General features: G+C 35.0%; 1 protein-coding gene and 1 long non-coding RNA gene across 4 annotated transcripts in view; both read left to right on the top strand.

Annotated features, from left to right (window-relative positions):
• Nucleotides 1-18,480, top strand: part of LOC126745867 (uncharacterized MFS-type transporter C09D4.1) — a 170,876-nt gene that overhangs the window by 80,692 nt on the left and 71,704 nt on the right. The gene's annotated exons all lie outside the window — the stretch shown is intronic.
• Nucleotides 6,465-13,585, top strand: LOC126745870 (uncharacterized). Its single transcript, XR_007663742.1, has 2 exons — nucleotides 6,465-6,606; nucleotides 7,404-13,585. It is a non-coding gene; the product is annotated as an uncharacterized LOC126745870 (long non-coding RNA).

Raw genomic sequence — 18,480 nt, 5'->3', positions numbered from 1 at the left:
TCATTGTGGAAGTTCATAATAGCATCTCTTGAAAAATTTGCCTCGTCCGTAAATAAAATATTTGGTAGGACATTATTATTGTGTGCCATCGTATGAATCAACCACCTGCAAAACATTAATCTTGGACGAAAATCCCGAGGCAGTAGAGCTTGTACACGCTGTATGTGATATAGATGCAGGAGGTTTCTTTTTAGAACTTTCCAAACGGTTTTTGAACTGACTTCAAGCTGCAGTGCAATCTTCCTGATACTATTGGAAGGATCTTCTTCTATCGCATCAAGTATAGCTTCTTCCAGTTCAGGCGTTGTTATAGTTTCTGGTCTTCCACCACCCATATTTTTATTAAAACTCCCAGTTTCACATAACCTTGCATGTAGTTTTCTAAATGTTTTTGCACATGGAATTACTCTGTTAGGATATCTGTCCTGGTAAATTCTTCGTGCTTCTTCCGCATTTCCTTTTGCTAATCAATAAATAAAGTGCATGTCGGTCATTTCATGGTTAGTAAAATTATTCATGATGGAGTAATGAATCACTGCTAATTGACAGCTGAATTTTACTAATAGCAATTCTATTACTGTCAGCTGGTCTCCAAAGGAGGTACTTGAATGGACTTGCCAATTATTTGTCATAAGAAGCAATGTATTTGTTATTTTGTTGTATTTCAAAAATCTGATAATAAAAATCGTAGAAGTTGAATATTTATTATCATATTGAACAAGACACAAGAGACCAAAAAGTCGTGCATTGGAGGGTGGACATTTTGCTCATGTACTTTAAGGTCGAAATTGTTTATCGAATTAATTGGTTTTTATTTCATGTTGTCGTCCATGGATAATTTTTAGAATGAGTTAAAGATACTTTTAATTTTTTTTCTCGAAAACAAAGCCAGATATAAAGATAATAAGATAAGATACGAAAAAAAAATTATTTTTAGTTGCTTAAATACAAAAATAAATAAAAAGCTGCAAAACAATTAATTATTGGCCTTGTTTTTTTTCTTAACAATAAGCATGTGGTGCCCACTGACACGCCACTGGACCTAATAATTTCAATCTAGTAACAGCTAAATAAGCGTCTTATAACTTTAAATAACTGCACCAAATTTCAACCAAATCGGTTCAAGGATAGTTATAGTATTTTTAAAATACCGTTATTTTTTTGAACCTTCATCGCCCTGTATCTCAGAAACAAAGCAACTCCCGACATACGTTTATAGGAACTTTTTTTCATAAAACGACCTAACGATTCACCCTGTATAGTTTCGTACCGTAGTTAGGAAATACCCTGTATATATATCAACATGGCCTTACTAATTAACATTAAACAATACCTATACTATGTTTAATGTTCCAATAATAGTTTTAATTTAATGTGCTTCAAAAAGGGCTCGGGACTACAAGCCTTCACCGTCGAAGGTAAGTTGTTTCACATATTATAAGCTGCAAGAAATGCAAGAGATCGCTGAAAAGTCCGATGATGTGGTAAAACAAAATGTTCTTTGATCCTTGCTTTATGAATATGAATAAAACTTAAGGGATCCTCTTCGTGATTGCCTTGTATCGTCGTCACATTTCACGTTTATTTCAACATTTACTTATTGTAATATCATATATAGTTCTTTTCTTCTGATAATTGATTGGTTATTCAAAACATTAAGAGAGGTAAGATTGATAAATGAAGAAAGAAAATGTAGTCGAGATTTGAATCATGAGATAGATGAAATGAAATTCCTTGACATGGCTGAAAATTGTTATATATTCCTATTTAATATTATTGAATTATTTTTAAGAATAGCTTTGACCTTTACAAAAAAATGCATTTTGATATGATGCCCATGATCTAGATTTAAAAAAATATATTTTTATTTTCAAAACCATTCTATCGAAATGAATCTTTTGTTAAATACAGGGCAACTGACATTATTTACTAGTAATTAATTTAGATATGGTGCTTTATGGCTAAATTGGTCGAATATTAGAGAAAACTATTTGTTTCTTGCAATCAATTCGAATTATATCTAATTCATCTGTAAGGCATTACAATAGCTAGAGAGAAATGCTTATTTACTTAACGTAGCCAAACAACACTTTAAGCGTTTTAGCCTCCTTAATTACCAGTAGACCATCTAACATCATCATTTAACCATCTAGTCCTATCTCTTGCTACTTCTTCCCAATCTATTTAAATCGTCCTAGTAGCCTTCTTGCGTTTGGTATGCCTCTATAAACGATCCCAACATCCCTATTTTTCACTCTAACTACGCTTTTGGTTCTTATTGTGCTAGTGATATAAGGCTGTTTAGTCATTAGGTTAAATTATAATAGCTTATCATTGTACTTAATATTTGTACCTACGTACCTATATGATTTGTACTTATTTAATTTTCAATAATTACTTCTTATAAACAGATGATTCACAGATGCACATCTTATAATTTTGTTGTATATATTATTTTGGAATATATTTGATTTGATTCGATTTGATTTCCCTTACTTCAACAAACGTGCATTTCCTCCACTGGATCTTGTACGGGTCCACATATTTTCCTTTATTATCGAAGTCTCGATTAGTCGAGTCTTTCTTGTTTTCTAAAAGTCATGATCCTTAGCTTGCACCCATACAGGGGTCACTATTGTATTGTATACCTTCAGTTTAACTTTTTTTTATAGGTATTTGCCAGCAAACACAGTAGAAAATAAAGGTCTTATTTCACCAGAAATTCCTTTTATTATGACGACCGGTTTCGCGATTACAATATCATCGCATCATCAGGTCGAGGACTAAAAGTAAAAGACACAATTTACCTAGATACTACGCTTATCAAAAATTGGTAAAATGCTGAATAAAATGCTGAATTTTAAAGCGTACTTACATTGTTAAAAACGAGCTTTGTCAAAACAAAACAAAAGCACATATAGAACGGTACAGTTAAAATTAAACGAGTAAATCTTATCATAAGATAACAAATAGTACACTTAGGTTTAAAACAATGACATCTAAAGGCACCGTTACAACTGTGTTTGCTGGCAAATACCTTTAAAAATACATCCCAGTACATGGACACCATTCTCCAAACTATTAACTTTTTTTGGTAGATTTCATGGTTGAAGCATATGGCTTAGGGCAGTTACGACTCTGTTTCCACTATGTATTTGTCACTGTATTCGCCTTTCTAACATAATTTGTTTCGTTTATCTATGAGTCCTGAGGTACTTAAAGTCTTTCACCTTTTGCAAAAGAGCCATTATCTGTTGTTAGTTTTATGTCTATGTGCATTTCTCTTAGATGTAATTTCATGTATTTAGTTTTCGCTTTACTTATCCTAAGCCCTCTTTTTATTTATTTCTCTTCTATTGGCGTAAAGATTTCTTTTAAACCATTCCTTTGTGTTGCACATGACCTCTAAGTCTGCGTATGCTAACGCCTTGAATTTCTTGTCCATTTCTACACGTAAGCAGAACTTATAAAACAGAGTGGACCAAATATAAAAAGCAAAATACGCAACTCTGTCAGACAACATCTAGAGGAAAGAAACAATACCAAATGAATGGCAGGAGGCTGTAGTAATGCCAATTCATAAGAAATTCCAAAAAAGGTGTCTAAAAACTACAGAGGCATCTCACTACTGTCTGGGGAATATAAAGTACTCTATAACATCCTGCTGAATAGACTGACTTCTGTTGCGAAAAGGTATATTGGAGAATATCAGTGTGGGTTTCGAAGGGGAGGGGGACAATAGATTAGACATTCAACGCGAGACAAAACCTGAAAAAGCAATGGAAACACGCCCAAGTCACCTTTGCTCTATTTGTAGACTCGGAATAAGCTTATGACAGCACCCACCGCAAAAGCCTACGGACCATTATGAAAAACTTCGGTTTCTTAAACAAACTCATTAATCTGACGACAATGTACATCCTAGAATCCAAGTAAATATACATATAATAGAGTCTTATTTTAATTAATTAAATCAATTTATTGAACTACTACGGCCAATCAATTATAAGAAAAAACGAGTTTCTCACTTTTATCGTAAAACTTACCGTTTAGAAGAAACCGAAAACAAAAATTACCAAAGAATTAAATTAAAGAAAGACAGATAACGTTTAACTGAAAATTTTGCATTCAATTTAAGTCGAATACTAGACTTGCAGACGGAAGTAGAAGAAACGATATTGTTATCTTTTCAACTTACTTCTCTCTTAGTTTTTTATCGCAAGTTAATATCCACACCAAAAACCTGAGTTGGATCAACGTGTAAATAAGCTTTTCGACTTAAAATTGGTACTGAAATGCCCAATGCTTCAAATTATGACATATCATTAAGTAATCCCTTAACATATAATATAAGTTTTTCCTGATCTAAGATATCGTATAAAATTATAAATAAAAGTTCTGACTCTTAACAACTTGTGACAACTCATTATTTTTCTTTTTAATTTTTATAAGTAGTTTTTTTGGCATTTTTAAAGTCCATTCCGAATATACTTCGATGCACGTCAAACATAATTTAGTTGCTACCAATTGTATAAATGCGATCAATGGACTATATACACGAACCTAATAAATATACCTGGACTGCCAAGTCAATGAAAAGTAAGTGACCACTACTAGGGGGCCGCCATTTTGCGTGATTGTGTCCTTTCGATGTTGGTTACTCTGACAAATTTCAGTTGTGCCAATTGTAGGGAAATAAAACAATTAATGTTTTTGAGAGATTATGTTTACAAATACAAAATAGAAAATTACATTTAGTTAAGAATTGAAGTTAGTTGCATTAGATCTGTGATTTTACTTGTACTTTAACAATTTCGTTAAAATTTATAGAATAAAGTAATCCTCATTTAAAATGAGACTTCAATTAACTTGGAAGTTTCAATTAACTTGGGATAGATGGCATGCACTTTAAAATATTTGTTTTATTATTCTGATAATCTTATAACTTATAAATTTAAACCTAAACTTGAATCTTATAAATCCTAATACCATGAAAATGACGATCTTCATTTAAATTTTTGCTTGTATTTACTTAACAAATTCAGTTAAAAATACTTATTTTCTTTTTATTTTTACTATTACGACTTTTACTTTCCTTCTATGTACAGTGTTTCCACATTAATAGGTACAACCATCTATAAAAAATCAAAATATAGATGATTTTTTGAGGGTTTGTAATTAGTAAGGGTTTATATAGTAAAAATAAACAACTCTACATATTATTCTATCATAAACACAGACAGACAATTTACAATAATTCGGTTTTGAGAAACAGTGAACCAAATACGTTTAAATAAGGATGGTGATAAATAATCCACGTATTAAATAAGGAGGAAGCTTATATCGCTTGAAAAAATCTTGCAAAAGTTTTACAAATCGCTAAAAATTAGGCCAGTCGCTATACTCACACATCAAACGTCAGCGTCGTCAACTTCATTACCGTTATTTAATATATTTTTTGTTGGCAACACTAGAAATGTTCAGAGTGACCAACATCAAAAGGATACAACCACTATAAAAATAGCGGCCACCAGCAGCGGTCATTTTTGAGTATCGTGGCCATATGCATTAGCAGTCCAGGTATATTTATTAAATTCGTGACTATATAAATATAAATTTCTCGCTTCTCGATTCTGTTGGTGTCAGATGATATATTCCTCTGCGTTTACTTTTCTTAACACATTCAACGTAAATATATATTTAAATTGGTACCAAGCTATTGGTACCAATAGTTTATTGCACTGTTTCTCGCACAATGCCTAAATGTGGGTTCCAGGGTTATGATTATTAGCCTTTATTAGGGCACGCAAAGAAAACGCAGCTTTATATCGTTAAACCCAGCTTTAGTATTGAAAGATAAATCAATGTCATAATTGACAACTAATTTAATCTATAACCTCAATTCAAAAAAAATAAATACTAAGACAGTAATGCTCTAATACTTAAATTATAATTATGAAATTTAAAATTATGAGAAAGAAAATAAAGTAAAATTTAGCACTTAATACTTATTCAATTGTACATCTGACAATACCTCGCATATACGTATATACTCAGTTCCCAATTTCAAATCAAATCAGTGATGGTGGTTATATAAACAATTTTACTAAATTGAATTTAAAATCTGCGATCATTTCTACATATTAATTCAAAAAAAAAATAATCTATAAATTGCGACGAACCGATAAATCAATACCTGGAGAAACCAAGCCAAAAAGAAAAAGGGACTACCTGAAATTCTGAGTATCTCCGACTGGTAGCAGGGCCCACCTGATCTGAATGGGGCTCCTTTGTTGGCAGCTATACGTTTGGGTCAAAAGAGGCAGCAGCAGATCGACCAGTTAGGATGCTTCCAGAATGTCTAGCAGGTAGTGGAGGGCAATCGGTATTAGGTGTAGCCGATTGGAAGGAATGCAGGTTCCGGAGGTGATGATCCAAGCGACTTGATGTGGTAACACGTGGAGTAGCAAGTGAGGTGGAAGCAGTAACAATAAAAATGCAGCAAAAGCAGAAGCAGAGGATAAGCAGAAGGTACAGGAAGGCCTAAAAATGGGGACCACACATGAGGTTCGACATGGCTGTCAATTTTATGGCATTTTTGTGTGGGTAAGTAAGTTAAATTTTATAAAATTGCTCTCTGAAAAGTTGGATGCATTGATGTTCTTTTGAGTTAAACCGAAAAGCATGCAAATAAGAAATTAATTAGATGAAAAAAATAGGAAAATGACTTAGGCATGTAACATGTGCTAACTTACCGAAGATGGAATGTGGCCTTTTCTGGGGTTTATTTAACACAACAAAAACAAGGAGCCCTATAAACTCTTAGGCCTACTTAGAAAATCAGCAATTAAGCTATCCTAGCACATACTAGTAACTACAAAAAAAATTAGGCCAAGATAGGGTCTACCTTTTCACATCCGCATTAAGCGAAACTATCTGTCATACTCTAGAACCAGATAAAGAATGAATCTATTAAAAATAGGATTGTCAGTTCCCTCCAAATTTTAAGGAATGCATTTATCTGTCAAGTACCTAGGTGTTGACATGATGGGTTTAACTACTGGGTACTATCTGGTACCAACATTGGTTTAAGTAATTTGCAACTATGGAGCAATCTATAACTTGAGGCCATGGTTTAGCAACAATAATTTACAAAAACTGACAGACCAGATTGACATTAACATTCTTATCACTATTGATCCTTATGATTTGAACAAAATAAACAAATAGTTAATGTGCTCAGTATTCATTAAAATCTAAAATAGGCCAAATTGACCTGCAAGGTAAAATCAATGCAAAATCAATGGCAGTTCTTAATTCTATTCAATCAACAAAACAATGAAACAATATCCCATATTATTATTTACTTTCCTCATCCAATAATGGTTTTCCTTGCTTTTCAGATCGGGTATGTTAGGAGGGACCATCTTAACGGTATATCATATCTGTGTAGTATGTATATTTATGTATGATTTTTAAATAAATTATTTTATGAAACTATGGTTGCGATTTACTTTATCTTGGTAAAAAAAAAATTAATAAATCAATTAATATATCTGTTGGAGATTAAACCTGTAACACACCCCTCCTTCCTGAAAAGGAAGTTTACCTGAAACTTGCAATGGAAATTCAATCCCTAATAAAGAAAAACTAATCTAACTAAATAACTAATAAAAGAAATCCTAACTTGAAAATACTTAATATAATACAACATTATAAGAACCCTCAAAATAACTACAAAGAAACGAATCTATTATAATAATTAATTTACGCTGACTTATAACTTAGATACTAACATTAGATTTGCTCTTGAACGTTATTATCAGGTGGATGTGCCTTTAAATCTTTAGCATGCCAAACTCCACGACAACGGCCTGTCAAGTCCGAAACTTCGTAGGACCATGGAGAGAGAATTTTGCTGATCTTGTAGGGCCCAAGATATTTAGGCGCGAACTTTGAAGTAAAGTTTTTGGCAGCATTAGAGATAACATAATTTCTCTGCCATACCTCCTGACCAAGTTGAAAACGCTCATCGCGATGCCGTAAGTTATAACGCCTACTACGTTGCTCGCAAGCCCTCTTCAGTCTTTTCTGAACATCGACAAATACCTTTTCCAATGTTTTCGATCGCAAAGTTGGATCGGAATCATTAGGGTTAGATGGAGAAATTAAAGTCGGGGTGGGACACAGAAATCGAAGTTCTCTACCAAAAATTACAAAGTTTGGGGTTAGACCCGTAACTTCGTGTCTTGCTGATCGGATTGCACAACCTGCCTTAGCCAAAATTAGATCCCACGTCCTATGATCCTCATCAACATAGCTTGAGATGATGGTTTTTAGAACACGGTGGACACGCTCTACAGGGTTAGCCTGCGGGTGGTAATTAGCAGTATAACGTATTTGGATACCATACTCTTGCATTTTATTTTGGAAAGCTCCACTACGAAACTGAGGTCCATTGTCGGCAATGATTCTATCAGGGATTCCGTAAACCAAAAGTACATGGTCCTCGAGCCATTTTAATATACTGCTGGCGGTAGCCACTCGTAAAGGAAAGAAGAGAGGATACTTACTGAACAAATCATATACTGACAATACGAAGGAATATCCAGAACGAGAACGAGGCAAGGGACCCACAAGGTCTACACTGAGTATTTGCCAAGGTCTAGTCAGGGTTGGTTGTGGACTAAGAAGGTGGCCAGAAGAGACTTTTTGAAGAGGTTTAGTCCTTAAGCAAGTGTGACATCGGGCAATATACCTAGCTACGTCACACTTCATATTCGGCCAGTAATATTTCTGTGAAATACGGGAAAGAGTCTTAAACACTCCAAGATGACCACAGGTGGGAGGATCGTGATGTGCCTTTATGACATCAGATCGTTGATTTCGTGGTACAATCTGCAACCAAGCATCGTCAGGATTATCTAAAGCGGGGTATTTTGACTTAGTGCGCTTATAGAGCTTATTATTAGAAATCCACCATAGTGGGTACTTAGATGGTTGCTCTTTAACGCGTTTTAGCATGCGGGAATACCACTTGTCGATCAGGAAAGAAGAATCGTTCGTTGACATGTCATTCAGAGGTGCTACCTCATCTACCACTGGTACCGAACGAGATAATGCATCGGGGACGATGTTGTCTTTACCCTTACGATGAACTATGTCAAAATCGTACTGTTGTAGCCTTACAGCCCATCGAGCAATGCGACCAACAGGATCTTTGATTGAATTAAGCCACTTCAGACTGTAGTGGTCAGTTACCACTGTAAAATGGCTACCTTCCACATATGGTCTCAGTTTTTCGATGGCGAAAATGACAGCCAAACATTCCTTTTCTGTTGTGCTATACCGACGCTCGTTTTTGGTAAGAGACCTACTTAGGAAACAAATAGCGTGCTCTTCGTCACCTTGAACCTGATAAAGGACAGCTCCAAGTCCAAAATCGGAAGCGTCACATTGGATAATAAAAGGAAGATCAAAATCTGGACATGATAAAACCGGTGCGCTGACCAGTTTCTCTTTAATAGTATTAAAAGCATTTTCACATTCAGGACTCCATACAAACTTTACGTTCTTCATGGTCAATGAGGTCAAGGGAGATACTATCGTGGAAAAATTAGGGACAAACCTCCGATACCAAGATGCGAGTCCAACAATTCTTCTAATATCAGTAACAGTCTTGGGGGTTGGGATACGCAGAATAGCTTCAATCTTATCGGGGTCCACCAGTAGACCGGAAGAATTAACAATGTACCCCAAATATTTTAACTCGGGTTTACAAAAGGTACACTTCTCTCTGTTAAGAGTTAGACCTGCCTTAACGATCCTCTGTATGACCTCACGTAAAACACGAATATGTTCCTCGAACGACGGGGTGGAAATGATTACGTCGTCAAGATAGACGAAGACGTATGGCTCCAAGTCAACACCAATAACAGAATCGATCAGTCTTTGCCACACTGCAGGGGCATTAGTCAACCCAAAAGGCATACGGGTAAATTGGAAAAGTCCTCTAGTAGGGACTGTAAATGCAGTAAGAGGGCGAGATTCTGGTGCAATAGGTATTTGCCAATACGCGGACTTAATATCCAACGTACTAAGGAACTTGGCATCTCTTAATTTATCTAAAGTGGCAGAAACAAAAGGTATGGGATAACTGTCTTTGATGGTTACACGATTTAAAGCGCGATAATCGACACAAAAACGCCATTCGCCAGTTTTTTTCTTAACCATTACTATTGGAGATGACCAGGGTGAAATAGATGGTTCCACAATACCATTGGCAATCATTTGTTCCAATTCAGTATTGACATCCTTTTGAAGGGCACGGGAAAGAGGATAATAGCGCTGTTTGATAGGTGCTGAATTTGTCCTGATTTCTAGCTTGACCAAATTAGTACAACCCAATGTTGAACTCATGTTGGAAAAGACATCCTCGATAAGTCGATCGAGAGTTCCTTTTTGTGTTGGAGTCAGAGTATCAACGGATTGAATTGCGGCAGTTTCGTGACAGTAGTATGGAGCAACATCTTTGAAATGCCATTCCCCAGTGTTAAGGTCAGGTATGATCCCCATACGAGTCCAAAAATCAATACCTAAGATCAAGGAATGGGGTAGGGAGGGAACAACCAAAACATCCATAAGGACTACGCGAGTGCGAAGCCTCATAGGTAAGGTCACAATTCCTTTTATTGAACATTGTTGTCCATTGGCTACAGTGCACTCAGTGGCCCCAGATTGTTTAAGGTTGCAATAAGTAGACAAAACAGACCATCCGGCAGAACCAATAATAGTTCGAGATGCTCCACTATCAAGTAAACCTAATAGTGATTTTCCAAAAATGTCTATGTGCAGATAAGGACGCTCATCACCTTTGGCATGTGCCAAGACGAAATCAAGGACGGCGGAAGTACGAACATGTTTGGATAGACTAATAGCCGATTGCGATTCAAAAGATAGGCAAGAGGGACGGCCTATGCTCTTGCCGATGCCTCGTTTTTTGAGCATGTTGGACAAGTCTTTGCACTAACGTCTCTCTTTCCGCATCGGAAACAAAAGAACGTTTTGGGCTTAGAACATTTACGAAAACGATGTCCGCTGTCACCGCAATTCCAGCAGGTTACAACAGAAGAAACTGCATCTATAGAAGTTGAAAAAGCCGAATGATTATTAGGAATAATTGGCTTAACATCACTAGGTTCTGAATAAGACTCAATTGACGCTACGTGATGACTGGGTTTTCTGTAGGCAAGTTCAGGTTCTAATAGCTGTCTAATGTTTGTGGGGGGTGGGACAAATCTCTGCACTCTGGCTTCGGTCTCTTCAATTGCTCGACTTAACCTAGTCAACTCGTGAAGATCATGGATTTCATGGGTAGCAAGCCTACTTTGAATATAAGGAAGTAAATTTCGACGAATAAGGTTAAGTTTGACTGATTCGGAGGGACTTTCTGAAAGTTTTCGAAACAGACTCTCCATTGCGACAATAAACGTAAGGACGCGTTCTTGTGATCCTTGGGTGCGCCTACGTATTTCATCCCACAAACCATATTCATAGTCATAAGGCCGAAAGGAATCTTTCAATTTAGTTACTAAATCATCCCAACTGGCAAATTTATTGGTACGATACCAAAGAAGGGCATCGCCAGTAAACAACTCTGGTGCAGACCGGAGTAACTGCTCCTTAAGTACACCTCGAGATAAACGTATTTCCTCAACTCTCTCTAGAAAGTCGTTAACACTAGTCTGTCCATTAAACTTAATATTCCATCGAAACACATCATGTGTATGGTATGAGGGATGCGATAGTTGTCTCGGCTCACGCCCGTAAGTTCGATTCGATGTGTCCGTCGGAGAAAAATTTACTTCTTCCAAATGACGAACTAAGTCGTTGATTGGTATGGACTGGGACAAGTTGTCTCCATGAGCAGTGGAGTTTGCTGGAGGAGATGCATGAACCACGGGGGGTCCAAAACGAACCTGTGATTGACGACTCATTGATTGAGACTCATTTGCTGAACTCACTGGATAACAGTTAATTTGACTTACAGGAGGTTGTGATATAGGATTCGAAGATATTGAGAACTTTGCATTAAGTTCATTTCCGGAAGACTGAAAGACTCTGGATCCGTCGCGCTGCATGAAACGACCATAGGAAGGTCTTGACTCAGATGTACTTGACGTTCTCTGCTGAGGATTAAAATAAGGACAACTGCTTTGAGCAAGCTCCAATAAATCCTGGAGTGGAAGTCTAGACTGTTGTGTCAAAGACGGATTGGAAGTAGTCCCATAGGGTACTGCATCGCTATGAGATTCAATCTGAGGCAACTCCCTATTAATAGCTGAATGTGCAAAGGACGTAGAAGTACCAGACTGGAAATTATTCAAATGGATCGACTGCTCTGCAACCTCGCATTGTGAAGTCGATGCGGCAGCAACATTGGAATTAACACGTTCCGCTTCAAGTTCTTCAACAGGTGTAGATTCCTCATCACTCAAAACAATTAAGTCATTTGAAACTACTAAGTTGTCTCCTGTATTTAAGGATTCATGGGATTCGTGAGATGGAGTGGCTCCTGTTACGGTAATGGCTGGTGGTTTGTTGGCATAAGAGCAAGAAGGCATGATACCTTGAGAAGCAAGATTAAGATCACCAAAAAGTTTAGTGCATGAACTTACAATCTCATTTTTTAAAACCGACTCTACTTCTGACACAGCATGGACTCGATTGATACGCTGGTACAAATGCAACAAGAGGGTATTAATCCGTTTGGATTCTCCATCACAATAATCCTTTCCGAGAGTCTTAATATCCCGTTCAATAGATATTAATTTACTGCGACAAAGGCAAAGCTCACTATCTGTGTCGAAGACAGTGGAACTAGGAGGATCAATGTGTTTCTCTCGTTCCAACCGCAAGGACTCACGAAGACTGGTCCGTTTTTGAGCGAAAGAACCGGTTAATGGGAGACCTCGAATGTGTAACTCATATTTTAGTTCCTCACCACCTAGATAATTAACATCCATTTCAAATGTCAAAATAGAGGGACAAAAAAAAAATATATATATTTATAGATATATTATATATAATTTAATAACGTTAATTAAATAAATAAGCTACAAAAAAAAATTAAAAGGAAAATATGATTAAGTATCCAAAGGACACCCCCACCCTTTCCTAAGAAAAAAAATTAAAAAAAAAAAGGAATCAAAGTCCAACAGCAAATACACTGCGTTTAAGAGCAGTTAAGACTATAGTTATATTTATCATTCAGACCTACTAATAAGAAGTAAGAATAGTCAGGTACTTCAAAAAAAATAAATAAATAAATAAAAAAAAAAAAAACAAAAGAAGTCATAAAAATCAATCAAAGGTAATACCAGTAAATAAGCTTATTATACACACTTACTACAGTACTGCGCATGAACAATAATTTATTAATAATTAATAATTAATAATTAATAATTTATAATTTATTTTTATAAAAAAAAAAAAAAAAAAAAAAAAAAAAAAAAAAAAAAAAAAAAAAAAAAAAAAAAAAAAAAAAAAAAAAAAAAAAATATTAAAAAAAAAAAAAAAAACAAAATATTCAAAAACTTGACAATACCTCTATTCAAGAATTTAAAAAAAAATGCTTTTCCTTTTCTTCCCTTTTCTTTCTTTTTCCTTTCCCTTTCTCTTTTCACCTTCACACCACCCTGTAATCCTATAACACTTGAATCATTTATCCTTCCCTACAACACCTGAAGATATTTCTTTGGTTTTTGGTAATTGGTCACCAACCTAAATAAAATTTGATAATTCTCTTTTTTTTTAAAATGAGAAGAAACACTGAACTGATGAAAACGTCAAAAAAATAAGAATGGTAAAGTCAACCTTCTAAAACAACTAATCAAAATTAACTGCTAATGTTTAATATAATCAAAAGTTATTAGAAAAAAAAAATTGGTAAAGCATGAACTGACACGTTAGGCGCCAAATTTATTGCACTGTTTCTCGCACAATGCCTAAATGTGGGTTCCAGGGTTATGATTATTAGCCTTTATTAGGGCACGCAAAGAAAACGCAGCTTTATATCGTTAAACCCAGCTTTAGTATTGAAAGATAAATCAATGTCATAATTGACAACTAATTTAATCTATAACCTCAATTCAAAAAAAATAAATACTAAGACAGTAATGCTCTAATACTTAAATTATAATTATGAAATTTAAAATTATGAGAAAGAAAATAAAGTAAAATTTAGCACTTAATACTTATTCAATTGTACATCTGACAATACCTCGCATATACGTATATACTCAGTTCCCAATTTCAAATCAAATCAGTGATGGTGGTTATATAAACAATTTTACTAAATTGAATTTAAAATCTGCGATCATTTCTACATATTAATTCAAAAAAAAAATAATCTATAAATTGCGACGAACCGATAAATCAATACCTGGAGAAACCAAGCCAAAAAGAAAAAGGGACTACCTGAAATTCTGAGTATCTCCGACTGGTAGCAGGGCCCACCTGATCTGAATGGGGCTCCTTTGTTGGCAGCTATACGTTTGGGTCAAAAGAGGCAGCAGCAGATCGACCAGTTAGGATGCTTCCAGAATGTCTAGCAGGTAGTGGAGGGCAATCGGTATTAGGTGTAGCCGATTGGAAGGAATGCAGGTTCCGGAGGTGATGATCCAAGCGACTTGATGTGGTAACACGTGGAGTAGCAAGTGAGGTGGAAGCAGTAACAATAAAAATGCAGCAAAAGCAGAAGCAGAGGATAAGCAGAAGGTACAGGAAGGCCTAAAAATGGGGACCACACATGAGGTTCGACATGGCTGTCAATTTTATGGCATTTTTGTGTGGGTAAGTAAGTTAAATTTTATAAAATTGCTCTCTGAAAAGTTGGATGCATTGATGTTCTTTTGAGTTAAACCGAAAAGCATGCAAATAAGAAATTAATTAGATGAAAAAAATAGGAAAATGACTTAGGCATGTAACATGTGCTAACTTACCGAAGATGGAATGTGGCCTTTTCTGGGGTTTATTTAACACAACAAAAACAAGGAGCCCTATAAACTCTTAGGCCTACTTAGAAAATCAGCAATTAAGCTATCCTAGCACATACTAGTAACTACAAAAAAAATTAGGCCAAGATAGGGTCTACCTTTTCACATCCGCATTAAGCGAAACTATCTGTCATACTCTAGAACCAGATAAAGAATGAATCTATTAAAAATAGGATTGTCAGTTCCCTCCAAATTTTAAGGAATGCATTTATCTGTCAAGTACCTAGGTGTTGACATGATGGGTTTAACTACTGGGTACTATCTGGTACCAACATTGGTTTAAGTAATTTGCAACTATGGAGCAATCTATAACTTGAGGCCATGGTTTAGCAACAATAATTTACAAAAACTGACAGACCAGATTGACATTAACATTCTTATCACTATTGATCCTTATGATTTGAACAAAATAAACAAATAGTTAATGTGCTCAGTATTCATTAAAATCTAAAATAGGCCAAATTGACCTGCAAGGTAAAATCAATGCAAAATCAATGGCAGTTCTTAATTCTATTCAATCAACAAAACAATGAAACAATATCCCATATTATTATTTACTTTCCTCATCCAATAATGGTTTTCCTTGCTTTTCAGATCGGGTATGTTAGGAGGGACCATCTTAACGGTATATCATATCTGTGTAGTATGTATATTTATGTATGATTTTTAAATAAATTATTTTATGAAACTATGGTTGCGATTTACTTTATCTTGGTAAAAAAAAAATTAATAAATCAATTAATATATCTGTTGGAGATTAAACCTGTAACAAGTTTGGTACATGTTAACATATTTTTCAATTGGAGAATATTTTGGGCTAAGGTGCAATTTTTTACGGGGATGAAATCTGACCTAATTTCGAACATTTTAAACAAACAGGTCGAAATCCGTTTTACAATTTTTTATTGCAACTTTTGCATTTTTTGCAATAAATATCCAAATTTCACACTTAATCGGTAATACAGCGCAAGTTACTATTGATGTCGAAGTTTGAAAGTTTATTTTGTTTTCTCTAATGTTTATTTAATAAAATATCATGAACTACAAGCATATGTATCAAGTGAGAGAAAAAATTGAGATATTGAAACGTGAAAAATAATTGTAGAGTTGAAATACTGCGCTTTATTTTAGGTTTAAATGTATGTTGCTATCTGGCCAAATAACAGTCTCTTTCGTGGGACAGTTCATCTAAAGTAAAGTTTATTTAAGCTGGTAACATTTTTGTACCTGATCTGCACTAAGATCGGGGATTCACTTAATAAATAAAAAAGTGTCTTTTTAGTCTTTACTTGCTTAGAATCTGCTCTCGTGACTAATTCTGTACTGTTATGACGAACTTCGTTTTATATGTATATACCGTTCTTTAAATCGAGTCCGTTCGCGTTTAATTGCATACTATCGTGAAATGGAATTTACCAATGAAGACATTGTCGTCACGAATAGACGAGCTTACGGCAATGGAGCTCTTTCCGGTTTTTATACTAGAATCGTTATCTAGATGAAATATTACCAAACTTCCGGAGTTTTACCACTTCAGTACCAACTTCTCAGTTTTACCACTTTTTGATAAACAAGGAAATCAAACACCTATTGTTTTTAAAAGGTATTCTATGGACAGACGAGTCCAAATTTTCAACAGAGGGTATTACCAACTTCCACAACCTAACGAAAAGATGCAAATCTGCACTAAAAATAAGAAAAAATCATTTCACTGCAGATTTTTTGTCAACGTGTGGGCCGGAGTAATCGACAGAACTTTAATTGGGCCATATTATCTACCAGAGAATTTAGATGGAGAGAACTATGTACAGTTTTTGCAAAATCATATCCCCGATCATCTAATCTAGCGGAAGCTGGACGCTGTGAATAAGAAAAGCCAATAATCTTCCAACAAGATAATTGTCCAGTGCATTGGATCTAGGCTATCAGGAATTACTTAGATAATTGGTTTCCGGCGGGTTGGATCGGCAGAAGCAAAATCCTGCCTTGGCTTCCTTGATCGCCTAACTTAGCTTCCCTAGATTTTTTCTTGTCGAGCCGAGCTAAGTAGATAAGAACAAGGGAAGAGTTGGTTAGCAGAATTAATCAGGCGAGAAATAGGGCCCATGTCTATATTAGAAATGGCGGATCACATATTGAGCATGGAAAATAAATAGCTTAAACAAAATTGTATTTTATTAAACATCAAAACTTAAGATGCCCTAAAATAAAGAGTTCTAGGCCATATTTGTAACTTGCTGTGTGTATGCTTTACATGAAAGTTATTTGCGATAATAACTATATCATCAGTATATCTAATGTTATTGATTATATCTTCGTTCAATTTGATCCCTCTGAAAGTTCTCGCACTGATTTGTTCAAAGTATTAAACAGAAGTGGCAAGATAATGCATCCTTGTCGTACACCCTTAAGTCTTTATCTTCCCACTGTGTAAGTTCCCATCTTTATCTCAGCACTTCAGTTGTAATCGAGACTGGTTATTATATGCAGATCATTGCCATAAATATGTATCTGCCTGAGCATCTCCATGAGTTTATTATGTTTGACATTATCAAACGCCTTGAAGAAGTCAATGAAGCACAAGTGGACGTTCTTGTTCATGTCTTTGCATCTTTAAATTAAAACTTGCAGACAAAAGATCGCTTCTCTTGTCCGCAATGCGCTTTGAAATTGTGACTTCGATATATTTGCTTCGCATTTGTTATACAGGGGGTCCGAGACAAAACAGTCCACCCTGAAAATCTTGAAAAATAACTTTTTTAGCCAAAAACGGCCGAACATGTCAAAGTTAATATTGAGAGAAACATTTATTGACATATTTTTTTTAAATTCGAATAGGGGTCGAGTGATACCTTAAATTAAAGATAATCTTATTTTCTACATAGCGTTATATTTATTTTGTTATTTTATCAACTAGTTCTTAAGAAATATAAATAACTGTGGCTGACATTCTTCAGAAGTTTAAAGCTTGCAATTTTGTTTCCTGCATAAATTTTATTATTTTTAAATAAGCCAGGTGTCATCTCTAATCAAGAAAAAAAAATCCAAAAATTCAAGTTATTTTGACAATTTAAGTTAATTTGTCGAAATATGCCGTAAATATTTGCATATTTTGACGCTTTTGTTGGTTTAATTATTTTTATTTTGGTATCGGTGTTTTGTTGAAGTGAGCAATAACAACAGTAGCACGAAGGATTTTTTAAATCTAGTTCTGGTGATATTGATAACAACTTATTATCAACAAAATAAGTCTGCTAGAGCAGCACCACGGTCGTGCTTTTAATGGTAATCATCCGGATAAAAGGGTAAATCATCCTTATTAAATGGATTTGATGAGGAAGTTTCAAGAAACAGGGTCAGTACAAAACAGAACAAATTAAGTTCAGCATCCAGTGAGAAACGAAGTGGTAGAAATTGCAGGGTT

This window comes from Anthonomus grandis, chromosome 16 (assembly GCF_022605725.1).
Source record: "Anthonomus grandis grandis chromosome 16, icAntGran1.3, whole genome shotgun sequence".
NCBI lineage: Eukaryota > Metazoa > Arthropoda > Insecta > Coleoptera > Curculionidae > Anthonomus > Anthonomus grandis.
The sequence above is the reverse complement of the archived record's forward strand: the minus strand, read 5'-3'. Positions and strand labels throughout refer to the sequence as shown.